The following is a 7,629-nucleotide window of genomic DNA, read 5'->3' as shown; positions in this document are numbered from 1 at the left end:
TCAGTCCTGTTGTTATTTCTTTGTTTTGTAAGAAGCACAAGATTAGAAACCCACTCGCACGATTAGGAACAAGGAATTGCTTCACAATCAGTTGATGCCTTTTGTCAGGGTGCTTCAAATATTCATTGTTGATAAGAACACTATCTGGAGAAATATATGTCAGATGTGCTCCTGCGTGTGATTAAAGTAGTTGTTAGTGGACACTCCACACTCTGCCCTCCACACTCCCGATTATAAATAAGAGTGCACATTTAGAATACTTTTGACATTCCGTTTGCTCCAAAGTTTTTGTAAACATGAAACCCTGACATTTTATGTATGAGGATGCAAAGGTTAAATCACTTGCCCAAGGTCACTAATGCGTTAGTGACAGAAATACTAACAAAACTCTCCATCTCCGGTCTCCTCTGTCTCCTTGAGAAACGCATTCCCCTATAATGATGCCTACTCGCTTTGGCGCTTCTGGGTTTTTTTGTGTGTTTTTTTTTAAGGCAGTACATTGAAAAAGGGTATTATTTGCATTCTCCCTTAAATCAAATTAATCAGAAAATAAAATTAAAGCACATTCATTTAGCAGAAAGCTACTCTTTCCATTAATGAGAATTTTATAAAGTATAATAAAATATTTCAGGCAATTCCTTTCTTCCTAGTTTTTTCTCCCCTCTTCCTTTCTGGGATTTATTGAAAAGCATTTTTATTAGTGCAATAATGGGCTTCAGGACATGCAATTATATTGAGATGCTGACACTTCTCTGTGAGTTGCAGCCTTTGGCCTGAGGCCAAACACGGAACCCAAGCTTGTGGGTTTCTCGGCAAGCTCCCTTGGCCTGCCTATGTTTGTCCTTACAGCAACCTCTACTTTCCGCGCAATAAAGAGAAGTAACTAATTTTCCCTTCCTTTACTGTTGATCCAAGGAAGTCCCCCACCCCCCTCTTTTAGGGAACACCAAAATTTGCTATGATATTTTGGGGGCTATGGAGATGAGGACAGACCCGGGGAGAAGCATTTGACTTCAGTTTCCCGTGTAAAGGGTGTCATGACTTTGAGTCATTTACGAACACGAAATGCAAATGCTTGTGCCTTTGTCCTGAGTTTTCTTGAGAGCTTTCACCACCGTGCATGTTTTTATGGCAGATCGTCCTCCCGCCCAGCTCTGAGCCAGAGCGTTTCAGGGTAAAAGTGTACCTATCAACTATAAATAAAATACAGATCCAACCCCCCTGGAACTCTGTTTCAGTTTCTGAGATGGGAGTAAATCATCCTTAAAGAAGAAAAACAAGCAGCCGCAGTGGCCAGCGGAGGATGTTTCTGAACCTGCTTTCAACGTTGTGCATAGACACCGAGTGCTAATCTGGAAGGGGTTAAATCTCCTTTTGCTAAATTCTGGGCCATAGAGTAAATTGCTCCAACTAGCCCAGACTCTGTCTTCGAAAGACTTTATTCATCTATGTGGTAAGAAGACACAAATGCAAGTCTTAAAAAAATAAAAAAGGAAAGACTACAAACAAGCGTGGCCTGGTGTCAGTAAAAAGAAAGGACACATTTAGTCTCTGTTTTCCCTGTCCCTGATCAGCTCTATACTGATGACCTTCAACCTTTAACAGGACCTGAGCCCTGGTGGTGCAGTGGTTAGGCACTGGGTTATGATCAGAAAGGTCCGAAGTTAGAAACCACTGGCTGCTCTGTAGGAGACGGGCTTTCTAAAAAGTTACGGTAGCTCAGAAACTCAAAGAGGCAGGTCTACCCTGTCTTACAGGTCTCCATGAATCAGCAAATGAGTGTGGGTGTTTGGATGTTTTTGTTTTTGTCTTTTGCTTAACTGCTATAAAGGAGCTCTGGTAGCCTAGTGGTTATTATGCCTTCAGTTGCCGATCACAAGGTGGATGGTTTAAACCCCCTAGCTGTTCCTAGGGTGAAAGACAAGGTTTTCTACTGCAAAGGTTGAGGGAAAGCATTCACACAAGGACAATGCTCAGAGGTTAGAAAAGGAGGAGGTAGGGTAAGTGTTGCGAACTTACCTCCATAAAGGAGCTGAAACTAAATATTTGAAGGCCGAATTTAAAACTGATCTACCCTGTCAATTCACCCAACCATAATGTATTTTTTTCATTGTTTAGAAGAAAAAAAATGTATAGCCTCAGAAATGCAAAGGGGCAGTTCTCTTCTGCTGTGGGAAAGCCCTGGGAGGCCAAATCCACTCAGCAGCGGGGAGTTTGGGAGACGCTCTGGCGAAGCTGGCGAGTGCAATTTCAGGAGGGGGATCAGCCAGAAAATGGAGTCAAGGCACACTGCCCCCTGGCCTGTCTCTGTTGAGTAGGACTCAGGGGGAGTTCCCAAACGTTTGAGTACTACAGAACTCCCGAGCAGCCACTTTCCCCTCTTTCTCCCACAACTAGGGCCCCCCAGGAGCCCAGTTGGCACAGCCATTACTTGTTGGGCTGCAGTCGCCTAGACAGTCTTGGAAAACTCACAGGGCAGTCATAAGACAGGACTCGGATGTCAGGGAGCTTGGAGGTGGGAAGCAGGGTGTTCCTAATTGTCTGGAGCTCATTGCAATCTCATTAGATTCGAAGCCTGCCTGCAGTTTCTTTACCTCATTTTCCTTTCCTAAGTACTGTCGGGAGAGGGGGGCGGGGGGGGCAGGGGAGGCGCTGAACTAATCCAGTCAGACCACCTTGGAAACAGATGATTCCTGCACAGTGATAAAAACTATTGGGCTCACTTCAGATCACCAATGGCAAGCCAGATCAGACCCAGCGTGACACTGACAAAACGCCTACATATCCCCCTTTGACTTGTCCCTACAGCCGCACTTGGCCCTTTCTTATTAGCAGATACATCTGTATGTTCATGTTTTCATCTCTCAACCACATATGCACCTCTCCAGATGTTCCCAGACAGCAGTTTTAGAGTTGACATGAATTTTGCTCCTTTCTCACTTGCCCAAACCACACAGATTACAAGTCTTGAATATTTTGCAGGTTCTATTTTTTTTTAACCTTCTTTCTTCTATCACTTCTATTCTTGGATCACTGATTTCCCTCCTTCTTAAACAAGTTTCCTCGTAACCGTACCCACAAATATTTTACCACTTTATTGGAGTGCTCTACTGGTGGATAATACTTTCCACATAACTCAGTCATATAAATCTAATTCGAGGACAACTACCTTTGTGTTATCTAATAACTCCTATGTTTACATTCAGAGCCACCAAAAGGCATGGACAAAGACTAAGCATAAGCACATATCGCTTAGAAATGTCTCTTCCAACTTAATATTGGAGTGTAATATTTGAATAATAAATACCTCCCCACCCTAATATTGTCACTCATATGAATAACAGTATTAATTTTCAACCTGGAGAATCATTAAGGCCATGAAATTTGTGACTTAACTTTATTCAAAATGCTCGGTTTATCAAAAGATTGATCTAACATTGTTGGGCATTTGAATATCTAAAATATTGCTTCTACTTTTTTCAGATTCTTAGGAAATATATTGGTCATATTTTATGTACCAGATCTATAAATAGCTTGTCTAATTTGGCAGTCATATAATTTTTTAAAGTTGAAATATTGTTGGTTATTGTTAAATTGTTACCTCTGTGTAGATATAAGGAAAATAAAAGTTTTATTATGTTTAGTCTACTGATTCACCATATTTGAATTGTGAAATTATTGGCAGAATTTTAACAGTTTTGTTGGCTTATAATTCATATATTATACAATTTATTAGTTCAATAAATTTTAAAAGAGTTGTATAATCACCACCACATCAGCTTTAAAACATTTTCTTCTTCCTTATACTTATTATTATTAGCTCCTCATTTCCCTCCAACCTCCCCTGCCATACCACCCAGAAACCATTAATCCAGTTCCCGTCTCTATGGATTTACCTATCCTGGATTTCACAGACAGAGAAACATACCCAAAAAACAACAATAATAACATAGTAAAACAAAGAAAAACATTTATTGATAGTGTCATTAATTTAGCCAATGGTATAGAATTTAAAACACAGTTGAAAAAAAGGAATTACATAAGTATAGGCCAACTATGCACCACAGCACATGAATAATTAACTTGCACAGATAAAACTCTGATTGGACACTATTTACACAAACAATGAGTGTTGGTGATAGGACAAAACTTTTAATAATATTCCTTCACAAAAGCAAAATCATGCCTATCAAACTAATCCATATCACATTTAAAGCAAGGAGGGCATTAAAATGCATAGCCCTGGCCCACCTTGCCTTGAGCACTCAAGGAAAGCTCTCTGAACCAAAGTTCAACACCCGCCAGTTCTATAACGTTGGGACAGCAGTCATCTGCTTCCTTCTACACCAGGGAGTTTCAGCCTTAAGGCCAAGGGCTGCAGGTGTGTGAGAGGGAAAGCCCAGTGCCCTTAGCGGGGTTTCCACATCGAGTCCTTCTGGCATAGCCTGTGAAAGATGTGGCATGCCTCAAAAGCCCAGGAGTCTATTGCACACTGCCCAGGTCACCAGGGGCTGGACAGAAACGAGATCAAAAGTGTCCAGTTAGGAACATAGTACCAAGCATATTTTCCCTTGGTTTCCATATAAGTACTATTAAGCATTTTTCCCCAGTGGGAGGTTGTTCTTCCCTGTTTATCCACCAACAGAAATGTACTTGCTTTCTCTGAGGCATACATGACCCCCCCCACCGCCGCCCCTGCCCCACAATGGTCCATCCTTCTTTATTTGATTTTCCAGTAAGGTTTGCTTATCACTCTAGTAGGACTGTCAGTTGATTTGAGGTGAACACTGTACAATTCTGCGTGGCTGCAACTGAACGGTCTTCTCCCTCTCTTTGAATCTTGGAAAACTGGCCCCAGCTGGAGTGAAGAGTCATCCTTAGTCAAAATGGTCTTTAAGATGCACATATTGAGGGGGTAAGATATGGTTCAGGGGTGCCTGTTAGTCTCTCTACCTTGTTTGCATGGCAAGATAAGAAGGTTACATAACCTGGGAGCAGAATTTTAAATAATTCAGACAAGCCATTACTTCAAATTTTGAACATTGTGTTTCTTAATTGAGTAACTAGGGCCAATACTAAATATAAAAAAAAAAAATCAAGCCAACTGTCATAGAACTAAGTAAAAGGAGGACCTTAATAACCCCAAACTCGGAAGAGATTCACCAACAACTGAGGACAGATAGCTCTCCAAGGCTCATCAAAAGTTACTCAAAAGCCTCTACTCAATTAACTACTGCTACTTTACCATTGACTCTGCCATCTATAGTAGACATGGTCCAGGAAAAGAAATGAAGAAGTCCTGAATATCACCATCAGGCTTATGGGAAATTCAGAGTTCGTGGTACAGAAAGAGTCTCTTACAGTTCTGTGGGGAAGGGGAAGGGGTACTGTGGTAGTTACGTAATTTCATGTCAACTTGGTAAATAGAGTCAAGGAGTGGAGTCTAGCCTGTCAATCAGGTCCCAGCCCGATGATGCCTCCTGGTGGGTGTGGCCTTCCCATGGGGATTCTGGGAACTTCCTCTCTTTCTCCCTGGAGGTGAGCCACACTCTCACTATCTGCTTCACCTTCCTGTTGAAGAGCCACACTCAGAGAGCTGGAGAAATCAGCACTGAGATGCTTCCACTGGCATTGGATCCACGAGACTTTCCACCAATGGCCTGTGATCTTCCCGCATTCAGCATCATTGCATGTGCTGCATGAGTCTACAGAGGAACTTATGGACTAGTATCAATATATGGACTAATATCGGAATTATAGACTTGATCTGGATTGGGCTGGGATGATTTCTCAATATACAATTGTTCTTTGATATAAAACTCTCTCTTACACACATAGGAGTGTCTGAATTTGTTTCTCTAGTTAACCCGGGCTAACACAGGTGCCTCTCCACTACCAGATAAATCAAGGGAACCACTCTGAAGTCCAGAGGAGGCTGCATGAAAGAGGACACTAGTCTTCTCTCCCCTGGATTAATTCTGAGGCAGTAGACTCACTCGCTCAGTTGCCTCTTGCCTATTTTAGAAGAGAAAAAGACAACTGGAGAGATGAATGGTTGGGTGGGAACATCTGATAGGCTCACACCAATTGCTTGTGGTTCAAATGAACACTGCCAACAGTAGCTAGGCTTGACCTACCTGGCCTGGCTTCTACCTTAGAGGAAAGCTATCATTCAAAACTGAACCCCTAAAGCAAGAAACAGGGGTTGAGGTAGCCCTCCTCACAAGAGCGTTTTGACGAAAGGCTCAGAAGAAATTCAGAGGAACTAGCCTTCAATTCCTGCCTCACTGAGAGCATTAAAATCATAGATGGAGCTGTCATTACTAACGAAAACCACTGAAGAGACACGTTCTACTTGTCTCTTATTCCTACTCTCCGTCTCCAGCAAGATACAGAGCAAGAACACAAGAAAGCCATGATGTTCAAAGCATGCAGGGTGATTGCTTCGTTATAAGGTGCTAGATTAAGAAGAGGAAAGAACGAAGAAAGAACAACTTCTGTCCAAACCTTCTCGGTAAGAAAGAATAGAGGTACTATTCAAATCAATCATTAAATCCATAAAGTTATAGATGACGCCTAGGATACGCCTCAGGGCTCTACAACCCAGACAGAAAGAAAGATTGTTCGTGGTTTGCTTAAAGGCAGAATTTTAAAATGCTAATAATCCACTGGGTTGAAACACCTTAAAGAGCTTCAGAATGAATTTGCATAATTTGAATTTGCATCAAATTACCACTATGTAGTTTTCTTTTGAAAAGTATTAAGCTTTGGAACCATTCTCAAGAGGGTGGGTGTGGCAGTAACCACCAAGATTTTCTTGAAAAGGGATATTTATGAAACTAGCCTGGATGCATACAGAGGAATCTGTAGCCATGCCAGGTAGCTGCCTGGGCTCAGCTGAGACCCAGCAAAGTCCAATTGGACTGGTCTCAGCGACGTAAGTACATCTTGTCAATGTTGTTAAGTTATAAAATAATAGGATTATATAATATGCTTGTCCTAAACTCATGAACAGTTTTCAAAACTGAACAACAATAACAAACATTCCATCTTTGCTGCAGCTAGGAGATACTAGTCCAAAATTCACCCACCGTTAGTACTAGACCAATAGTCCATTCATAAGTCAGCCGTGAATCAGTTTTGAAACAAACCGGGCTACAACTGGGATCCCTTTCTCGCACTAGCACCATTACCAGGGCTAAAATCCAGTTTGCTCAGCTAATGAAAGGACAGAAATTCATGCTGAATACTGAGGGTGAACAAGTATAATATTTTAATTGACTTTGTTTGTGTTTGTGAACATGAAGAAGCCCATATTACACGAAACAAGCCTCTCATTTTCTCTTGTGTCAATAATAGACAGTTCTAAGTATGCACATAGTACATCAAAGGCTTCCTTTGACAGAAGCAACATTAAAACCACGGTGGGTCAAGCAGCAAATAGCACCAAATTACACAAAGTGCTTTTGTGCTTGGCTACATCCTTCGGCTTAAGTGAAAAGGAGGAATACTGTCAAGGAGGTGGATTGACGTGGTGGCTGCAACAATGGGTTCAAATACCCGAACAGTAATTGTGAGGCTGGTGTAAGATAGGAGGGTGTTTTGTTTGTTGTACATAAGGTCCCAATG

Source organism: Echinops telfairi, unplaced genomic scaffold (genome assembly GCF_000313985.2).
Source record: "Echinops telfairi isolate 266 unplaced genomic scaffold, ASM31398v2 ScPeMD7_7469;HRSCAF=8507_1, whole genome shotgun sequence".
NCBI lineage: Eukaryota > Metazoa > Chordata > Mammalia > Afrosoricida > Tenrecidae > Echinops > Echinops telfairi.
The sequence above is the reverse complement of the archived record's forward strand: the minus strand, read 5'-3'. Positions refer to the sequence as shown.